This window comes from Phoca vitulina, unplaced genomic scaffold, assembly GCF_004348235.1.
Source record: "Phoca vitulina isolate PV1807 unplaced genomic scaffold, GSC_HSeal_1.0 scaffold17, whole genome shotgun sequence".
Classification (NCBI taxonomy): Eukaryota; Metazoa; Chordata; class Mammalia; order Carnivora; family Phocidae; genus Phoca; species Phoca vitulina.
Window position 1 is genome coordinate 5,533,742 of NW_022589720.1, and position 9,908 is coordinate 5,543,649.

At 46.3% G+C, this 9,908-nt stretch overlaps 1 protein-coding gene across 1 annotated transcript in view; it reads left to right on the forward strand.

The window, feature by feature from the left end:
* Window positions 1–9,334: 9,334 nt before the first annotated feature.
* The window catches only part of ADCY2 (adenylate cyclase 2), a 394,262-nt gene continuing 393,688 nt past the window's right edge, over window positions 9,335–9,908 (forward strand). The window contains exon 1 of the mRNA XM_032415329.1: window positions 9,335–9,513. The gene's annotated coding sequence lies outside the window, so the exon portion shown is untranslated. The remainder of the gene's footprint in view (window positions 9,514–9,908) is intronic.

A 9,908-nucleotide genomic window follows, 5' to 3' on the forward strand; every position in this document is an offset into this window, starting at 1 on the left:
CCTCTGGGGAAGCTGGCAGGTTTTCACTCAATCATCAATCAATTAAGAAACAGAAAAGCTTCCAGCTGGTTAAGAGAAACAGGGCAACTCAAAGCATAACAGGATTACATATGTATTACAGTAAAAAAATAATAATAATGAGTAAACTAGATCATGACTGTGGACCATCCAGCTGTCTGAACAGCTTAAGCAGATGTGGTTCCTTCCCTAGAGTCTTGCATTATAAAGTGTGCTTGTGTGAGAATTTGTTTATGAATCCTGGGCCAGTGATCAAAAAGAAGATAAACAAGCACAAGTAATCATCCTCTAAATGTTTAATAAAAAATGTTAAACATCCCTACAGCTTATTAGCCAACAATTACTAGGCTAAAAGATTGAGTGGAATCGGTCCTTATGCCTGCTTTCTCTTGTGTTGCTGTATTTGATGAGAATGACAACCTCCTAGTGGTTCAGCATGTCTTCATGCAAATCCCTGTGGTTGTTGGCTTTTTAGTACCTGCAGCCCATTCTGGGCTCTGAAAGGAGCCTAAGTACTAGCCTAAGTACAAAGATCATTTTATAAATTCCATCTTGTACTTTTGTTTAGATGTGATTCACTCAAATGCTGAATGGACCCCCAAAGAAGCAAAGAGCTGAATATAGCTTGGGTAAAGGATACTTCACTCACAGCAAGGAAAAACATTCTAGAAGAATCCAAATGAAAGAAGACATCTGATGGGCAATGTGTGAATCATCGGAATAATCTGATTCTGTTATGTGCTGACACTTGTGATTCCTAATGTCACACTTCACAACTCCTTTATCTCTTAAATTTCCCTAAAAAATACTGTTACGAGAGGGTAAGGAAGACTAATGAATATTTTTTCGACACCATCAACATAGAATTAGCAAAAGGGAGCTATACATAGATTTGTAAACTTTTGTCCAAGACCGACATAATTCAGGACATTTAAAAAGACTAAATATAATTACATATTTTGCCTCCATGTAAGAAAAGTAAATGGATCATTGTTAACTGGATACCTAATTGCAAACTCTGTGTCATAAGAATAGACACTTCACCCTGTAATGAAACAATATAAAGCAATTTGAATCCACACTGAGCAACCTCCAAGCCTGATAGATATTTTTTATATTTTAGTTCAGATATTTTAATATTAATATCTTTAAAATTTCAAAGTAGTTTCTTTTTTTTGAAAGATGAGACTTCCATTTGCTGTCTCTGGAGGAAAATATATTTAGAAGCGAAGAGAAGCCTACCACAGCAGGGAAGACAGATTTTTTTTTTTTCATGTATTAGTTATTAGACTGTAATGCAATAATGAGAGTCTAGGTTTAAGATTGCCTTTTTATTCCTGTAGCCTGCTGAGCATGAAAATGTCTTCAGCGCTTCCCAGTAACAATGTAAATACAGCCTGTCTAGATAGGGTTGGCACGTAAACCTTAGCTGGCCATTTGGAGGTTATTTAATCTAAGGCAATTGGCCCCGTGAACCCAGCAGCCTCCCCCCTCTCGTTAACCCAGGTGCCACATGGCACTGAAGTGGGAACCGAGAAAAGTGCATTTCAGGTGGCTCCCGTACCAGAGAAAGCAGATTATGTGTCCTTCAGCTAGGTTTCATCGATTCTTCATCGGCTCTTCATTTGAAATATCATTTATGGCTGTGACAGTATTTTCTTTAATTAGTTTTTATATTAAAATGTACTCATTTATCTAAGCATGTATACATTCTATTTAGAAGAAAAGCAATCGGTGTTTGGAAATCCTTGTCCTTATTGATATACATTATCATGCATTTTATATAATATGTTATGCATATAATTACAGATTATAAATGCATATTATAAATGTAGTTCACATTTATAATAATAAACTACAAAATAAGCCTAGATGCTGGTCATTCATTCTGATGGATTACTCAAAAGATGTCCTTTCAAAATGTCTTTGACTTAACCCTCCAATACCTGAAGTATTGTTTGATAATAGTGCCTTCCTATTTTATGAAAGTCATCGGGGTTGAAAAAGCTGTGGGTGGAGGAGGGATTTCAAGAAGATTCCCAGATGAGACGATTAGGGTCAGTTTTCCAGGTAAGAGAAGTGGCGGGTGGTGAATGGGTGACTGTGCATGTGTTGAGGAAGGTAAACTGAGGCACATTATTATTATTTTTAAAATATTTGAGCAACTATAGATTCTAATCAGGCAACACCAGACCGAAAGTGGTTAGGAGGCTCTACCCATAGGTGCTAGAGGCTTCGTTTTTATAGAGAAGACACAGAAGCGAAGCAAAGCAATGGTTTGATCGGGTAGAGCCTATTTGGGAAAGCCTTATTTGGGAAAGCCAGGTTGACTGCTGTTGGCTGTTCAAAAGTTTCACTTTCTCAGATTCAAACACAGTGATTCTGGTGGCGGTTTCAGTCTGGTTAGGTCAGCTGCCACAGAACCACCCCGGTCTAAGGGCCTCCTCACTCCAATAGAGCAGAGGGGATGGGTGCCATCTGAGACAGAGGCAGAAGTAGGTGGGACCTCCGGGCAGTTCTGCAGCTTACTCTATCTGGAACCTAAATCCGTACTAGACAGTTAAGCGGGCAGGAGGTGGTTTTCTTGTGTAGATGGTGGGACAGAGCAGGCCAGATTTCTGCTCCAGGGGGAGCACTTGCGGGATGGATCTGAGCGGGCAACAAGGCAGGCTAGGGATTCTAAAGCCCTAAGCAAGAGAATGGGGTTGTGGGGAAAGGGGGAGGCTTGAGAAAACCTGAAATAAAGTTGCAGGAATGATGGCTATTTGGATGGGGGCAGGTGACAGAGTGGGGAGCAGAGGACAAGTCCGTGACTCTAGTTAGGTGAGCTGGCCATGGAGGGAGGAGCTTTGGTGGGCATGATTTTGAGTTTAGTTTTCCACCTACCTGTCACCTGGAACTAGAGGACTGTTTGGGAGGGAAGTGCCTAATAACTTAGAGGTGAAGATATTTATATATATTGCATGTTGCAACACTCAATGTGCTATTTGAAAATATTTACTTGGGGTTCTTTTTGAAATCTTCCATTTAAGAGCAAAACACCCTTCATTTGTAATGGGGAATCTATAACTTAGTCCACAGACATGAGGGTCATAATATTTGGAATGAAATTTACAAGTATTATTACTTTTTTAAAAAAATACTAGCAATAACAAACAAAATCCACCCACCAAAACAACCCTCTTCTGAGCTGTTGTTTTTCCTCTTTCTTCCTCCAATTTTGGTATCCACGCTTGGCAGTTAGAGACCACACACGTGGAGTTGACCCATTCCACTCTATCCTACTCTGCTTTCTTGCTGTCAAGTTCTCAACCATGGTTCAGGTGTAGAAAGGATGAGATTTCAAGACCTCAAGACTTTGAGACTTCATAAACCCTTAGAGTCTTCATTGCCTGATACCATTTGCCTCTGATGTGTAACTAGGAACTATAATACTGGGTGCCATTTTCTCTCGAGAAAACCAGCTCCAAATGGTGCTTTCTCCAGATACTCTCTGCTCCTGGACCTATTTATTCTCCATTTATTTCTTCAGTATCTTATCTCATGTGCTCTTAGCCTTGCCCTGCTGAGTGAGTGGAATTGGTAGTGATAGGTGCTCAATATTGCATGAAAATCTTAACCATTTTTGGTTTTGTTTTTTTTTTAAAGATTTTATTTATTTGACAGAGAGAGACACAGTGAGAGAGGGGACACAAGCAGGGGCAGAGGGAGAGGGAGAAGCAGGCTCCCTGCTGAGCAGGGAGCCTGATGCGGGACTCAATCCCAGTACCCTGGGATCATGACCTGAGCCGAAGGCAGACGCTTAATGACTGAGCCACCCAGGCGCCCCAACCATTTTTGGTTTTGAAAGCATTATGAGATTTAAAAAAAAAGTACATAGTGCCAATAGCAAACATTTATATACATATAACCTCTTCAGGACTTGGGCAACATTTCTGTCAAATCAAGTGCTGATTAAAGTAATCCACTAGCATTATTTGTCAATTGTACTCTTTTTCTAGAAGAATGCAGTTACCTTATGTCCTTATCCATTCAATCATTCATTCATCTAGCACATATTTATTAAGTACTTACTATGTGTTTTGCAAATTTCAGCTAAGAGAGGTATATATAACAGTGAACAAAAGAAACAAAGTCTCCTGCCCTTAATGAATTTACCTTCTCACAAGGGAAGACAGATCACTTGGACACAAAAAGATCTGTGTGCGTTCCCTAAATTGCCACAGCATAGCACAAAAACACTCATTCTGCCTTTAAACCTAAGGAAATAGTACTCGTTATCAAACGCTTACATACAATTTCGCAAATTTCTTTTGGGTATAGTCACTTGTTTTTATTGAATGCAAGTGATTTTTCCCCTTTGATCTAAAAATGTTGATTAAAATCCATCCCATTACCCAGTCCAGGGTAGTATAAACATATTAGAAAGATGCTTAGGATAACTGGCACACTCATCTTACTTTACAGATACATAGACTGAAGCTCAGGGACGTTTATGACTTCTTTGAACATACACAGCTGATGTCAGGGATGAGGCAAAAATCTAGCACCTTAAGAAAGTTATTATAAGAATATTGGCAATTATTACAACAGTGTGGGGTAACACAGCTGTGAGTTTGATTTATTTTCAAAATTAAATGTAAAATCATGAATCAAGCAGTGGGAATGGCTTAAAATCTTAAGCTAAGTCATCTAAGTTGAGTGAATTCAGAATTGGGCAAAAATGCTCATGAACTGTGTCATCACATTTTCATAGAGACCATTTCTTGTTCCTCAAAGTATATTATTTATCAGTTTTAGAATGTGATTAAATTATTCTTTCATTGACACTTTAAGGGACACCTAAAAGATATAAAAATAAAAGTCAGGTATCTAAGTGATCCACTTATGCTTGCTCAATAAGCCCCCTCTTCCTGTACCTCCCTAGGCAACAGATCCTGAGCACACATCTCTGTGCAGTGAATCATTGCTTTTTAGATCACATTCTCTGAGCAAGAGCAGAGAAATCGATATCTCTTACAAGATTGTAGACGTGCTGGAAACTGATTAGTCATTAACCTGTTCTCACTCCCCCCACCCCTCCCCCACAGCGCTCATGAAGAGAGTCCCAGGGTCTTAGCGGATTTTGAAGAAAAAGTACCAGTAACAAACTTTGGAATGGCAGCAGGAATTTGTGAAGGGTTTCTTCCAAAACAGACCATTGTCTCATATATTCAGGACCATAAATCCCACTAAATCACCTGAAATCAGATTTTAAAGATGATTCTATGAACTATTTATTACCATTTTGTCACTTGAGAAAAAGTTTATCAAATAAGCCAAGGAAGCAGGATTTTTCAAAGACATGTAGAGATCATGCCTCACTATATGGGAATGAAAACGAATATATTAATGTCACATTCAGCAACTTTCTTGCAGCTCTAAACACTGAGCTGCACAAAAGTTCCTTAGTGAGCTGGAGGAGTTAATGAGACTTCCAGGAGCCATAAGCTGGCTTTGGTTGTGTGGTTTCTGTATTCACAGACTCTGGTTCAATAAAAATGTAAATGTTATCTGGGTACACAAAACATATTTCATGCTGATAATGAATCTGTTGACATACTGTTCATACTTTATTATATAAATTTTAGTGATGTATTTGCCAGAGAGAAACGAATACACAGGGAAATACTCTGTACTCAGCTCTACAATATGCTCCGGGTTGGCACACGTCTGTGTCTGTCCTTGGCACGGTTTGCTCGCCTGCCTTTATTGAATCAATCAGAGCACTATGACATTGGGAGGAGGACAACAGCATCCTTATTGACTGAGCTAATCTAACTAGATTTGGAATAGGGACTAGAAGATGGGTTATTTTGAAAGCAAAAGCCATTGGCTCAACAGCCACGATTATTTACCAGATTTATAATGATTCCGGTGTGTCAGAGTGTATGTGAAAGATGATCAGCTGAGGAGGGGATAGGTGGACGGCAGTCCCCAGGAGCCTGCCTGCTTGTCCTCAAGCGCGCACCCCATAGGCTCTGCATGCAAGCAGAGCTGGAGCACTGTTTAGCGTCACCAACCAGCATGACCAGCTCTCGGATTTCCGGGGCCCAGGGCAAAATGGAAAGGCGTGACTCCCGCCTTCAAAAATCATCAAGAATTTCCAGATGGTGACAGCAGAACCTTAGATCAAGTGTGGGGTCCCCCGTGCAACTGCAGGAGTCACACTCCCTCAGGCCTGCCCTGCTGCTGGGTTCTGAGGATGGAGTGCTGCCCCCTAGCGTTCCCCCCCAAAAAAATTCTCCTTCCTGATGTTTTTCTTTTTTACACTTCCTCGGGGCCCAGTTAGAGCTTCCACAGTAGTTTCTTTGTGCATTTTGTCACAAATAAATTGATATGGAGTAAAGTTATGGGAGGACTCCTTTACTCTCCACACACTACCCTTGGCGTAGCACGCTTGTTGGCCAAAAACGGGAAATGAACCGGCCAACGATCTGGGGTCCCTTTGGTGCCAGAGTCTGTACTTCATGCCCCTAGCTTTGTGCTAAAGGGCATTTTTAATTCCACGTCATCCCTCGGTTATTACTTTGTTTTCTTTTTTCTTTCAAAGTACGAACTGTTGTGGACTTTTAAAAAAGCATACTTGGTGCAGTATATTCGAAAACACCTAGAGAATAGCTGTAATAATTATATCGGTTCACATTTTATTTTTTCTTAAACATAAAGCAATGACTGAGGTCCCAATAAAAATAAGCAGCAAAACTAAAACAAAACAAAACAAAAACTCAGGGAAGGCTGGCTAGCCTTGATTTTCATATTCAATTCCTTCCATGATCTTTGTCTATGATGATAAAATTTAAATTGAATGGAGGAGCTGGGGATGAATGTTGATTTTTACTCATGTTTTGTATTGTGTAGCCCTACTTTTCAAAGCACATTGGACATTCCTAGAAGGGTCCCAGGAGGGCCCAGTCCTTTCTGTTTAATTTATTATTTAATTTATTATTTTTATTCCCCTCTCTGGACATCTGGCACATGGTAGGCACAAAAATATTGTGTCTTGAATAAATTAGTGAAAAAAATGTATGATAAAAAAATGTCAGAAGGGTCAAAGTGCAAAATTCCCTCCATTGCAGTCTCTCTGATTATATTTTACCGTTGGATTTAACAAAGTCCCCTAAAAGTCTTATAACTACCCCCTTCACCATATGGAGAATATATACATGGTATAGACACTGGTAGTTAAGAATACCCCACTCCCGGGGCGCCTGGGTGGCTCAGTTGGTTGGGCGACTGCCTTCGGCTCAGGTCATGATCCTGGAGTCCCTGGGTCGAGTCCCTGGATCGAGTCCTGCACCGGGCTCCCTGCTCGGCAGGGAGTCTGCTTCTCCCTCTGACCCTCCCCCCTCTCATGTGCTCTCTCTCTCAAATAAATAAATAAAATCTTTAAAAAAAAAAACAAACCCCACTCCCACACTAGAAAGAAAAAGAAAATAATTAAACATTTACTTTTCTCTCATAGTCTCTCAGTTCTTTTTGCCCATAAATCTAAATGACAGATTATTTACTTTTTCTTCTTTCTTGAGTGGGTGAAGGAAGATGTTTATCAAAACAAGGGGTGAAGAAGCAGCAAGAATTGGAGAGAAGATGAATAATTAGTATGTTGCTTCCACACCAAAGCCTGGAAATGCACAACTCTGCCCAACTCGGAAAGACCTTGGGCACAGAGAGAGGAAAAGAGGATCCCCACAACAGAAACTGTCTAGCCTGCCCCTGGACCGCGTGTCCTTAGGAGAGATCAGGGTCTGGCCATTTGTAAGTCCAGTTCATCAATGCAGTCATTGCAACTCGCTCTCAGGACCACCATGAACCTAAAATTCCCGGTCCAAAAGAAAGAACCGAGCCCGGTGGGCGGGTTTGGAGTCGCCCCAAAGGCTGAACTTGGCATTACCTGGGTTGCAGTCTACAGTCAGGGTGGTTTTAGAGGGGAGGGCTGACAGGGCAAGCTGCAGGCGATAGACAACTAACCCGACATAAAATCGAGTTTCATTCTCCCCCTGGGGCGGGAGAGTATCAGCGTGTGATGTAAACAGGAGCATTCAGGGGAGATCTCCATCCATTGTCTCCTTCATTTGTTGCCCTGCCCAGGTCTCAGGCAGGAGGGAAGGCCCGGGACCAGGTGAAGCCTGGTGGGCACGGACCCCAGGCTCAGGAGCCGGCGTTCGGGACACGCCCCTGAGCCCAGCCTCTCTTCTCCGCCCCACCCCCGCCCCCCCACCCCCAGCCCAGCCCAGCCCTCCCGCCGCGGGTAGAGAGCTGAGCCTTTCGCTGGCCCCCGGGGCGGAGCCCGCATTAACTGCTGCTAAAAACACCCCCCTCCCCCGGAAGGCTCTTGGTCCCCTCTTCCAGCAAGGTCTGGGTACTGCGGTCACGGGTGCCAGCTCGCACGCCCCGGCTGGCGCAGGGCCAGGGCAGCCCTGGCGGGCAGCGGGGCAGTTAGGGAAGGTTTCCGAGGTTAGGCGGTGCCAGGTGTGGTCTACTGGAGGGGACCACGAGTGCTTAGGAAGGAGCCCCTGGGTTGTTTGCTGGCGGCGTGAGAGAGGAGGGTCGCCGTGCCTCCGATTCCCTAGGCTTTGGGAGGAGGTGGGATTTGCGGGTCTTTGCGCCGGACCACACTAGAATAGAAGAAACCTCCAGAAGAGTGGGCTCCTTTGGGGAGAGCCGATGAGCTCCTCTATCCTTCAGGGCGAGGGCCAGAGGTCGTGACTCCCAGGCGTGTGGGGAGGGGACACCGTCCTTGCCCGCGTCTGCCCCCACGTGGCTCCAGCGCGGTCTCTGGCGCCTCCCAAGGTGGCTGTCCCCAAGGAGGGGACGATCTCCGAGCGGACCCCGCCCGTGCCAGCACCCAGCAATCCGGGCGCGCCCTCGCCGCCGTCCCCGCCAGGCCCGTGCGGGCCAGAGGGCGCCCCCTGAACCTCCGATAAACAACACCTTGGCCCACTGGGCACCCCCAAAGTGTGACAAGCTGACCGTGTAGGGTGCAAGTGAGGCTGCCTACCCAAGGACGTGGCGGGGTACAGCACTCAGGCATACCCGCCTCGCGCCTCCATTGCGCATTTGGGGCAGTTCTCCGCTAAGGGGACTCCTCGCGCCCCAGCGCCTCTCCGCCCCCCGCTGGGAAGTCCCCTGCCCTCAGTGGGAGTGGGGAGGAGCGTGGGCACCCCACCCTCCCTGCGCTGAGGGCAGGAGGGTGGGAAACCCCTACCAGCTAAGGGGGGAGGGGAAGAGAACCCCTCCTTGGCGCTCCCAGTTGGTGAAAAGGAGGAAGTTCCTGCAGTCCTCTGGGTAGGGGGCAGTAAAGGGTGGGAGGTCTCCTCCTGCCGCGCGCTGAGCTAGTGCAGAGGAGTGCGGTAGCACCCCCTCCCGCAGCCCCTGGGAGGCCGGGGGCCCCCCTCCCGCTGCGCTCCGAGCTCGTGGAGAGGAGGTTAGGCGCCCCCGCAGCCTCGGAGCGAGGTGGGACATGTGTGTGTTTCGGGAGGGCAGGCAGCGGGAACCCCAGGCCGTGCTCCGCTAGTGGAGAGGAGGTGGGCCACGCAGAGGCTGAGTGTGGGAGGGCGGAAGGAAGGGACGTCCCGGCTGGGGCGCGGCTGGCGCCCCCCCCCCGGCACTCCTCCCCTCCCCGGCCGCGGGCCGCCCCCAGCGCGTGGCCCGGCCGTCGGGGGGCGGCGGCGGTGGGCGGAGGCCCGGCTGCGCGCCGCGCCGTGGGGGGAGAGGCGGGCCGAGGGCCCCGGTCGCACCCGCCCCCTCCCGCGCGGTGGCGGCAGCGGCGCCGCCGGGAGCTGCCCCTGAGGCCGCCGCCCGGCCCCCACCCGCGCGTCAGCGCGCCCAGCCCGGGGCGCCGAGCTCCG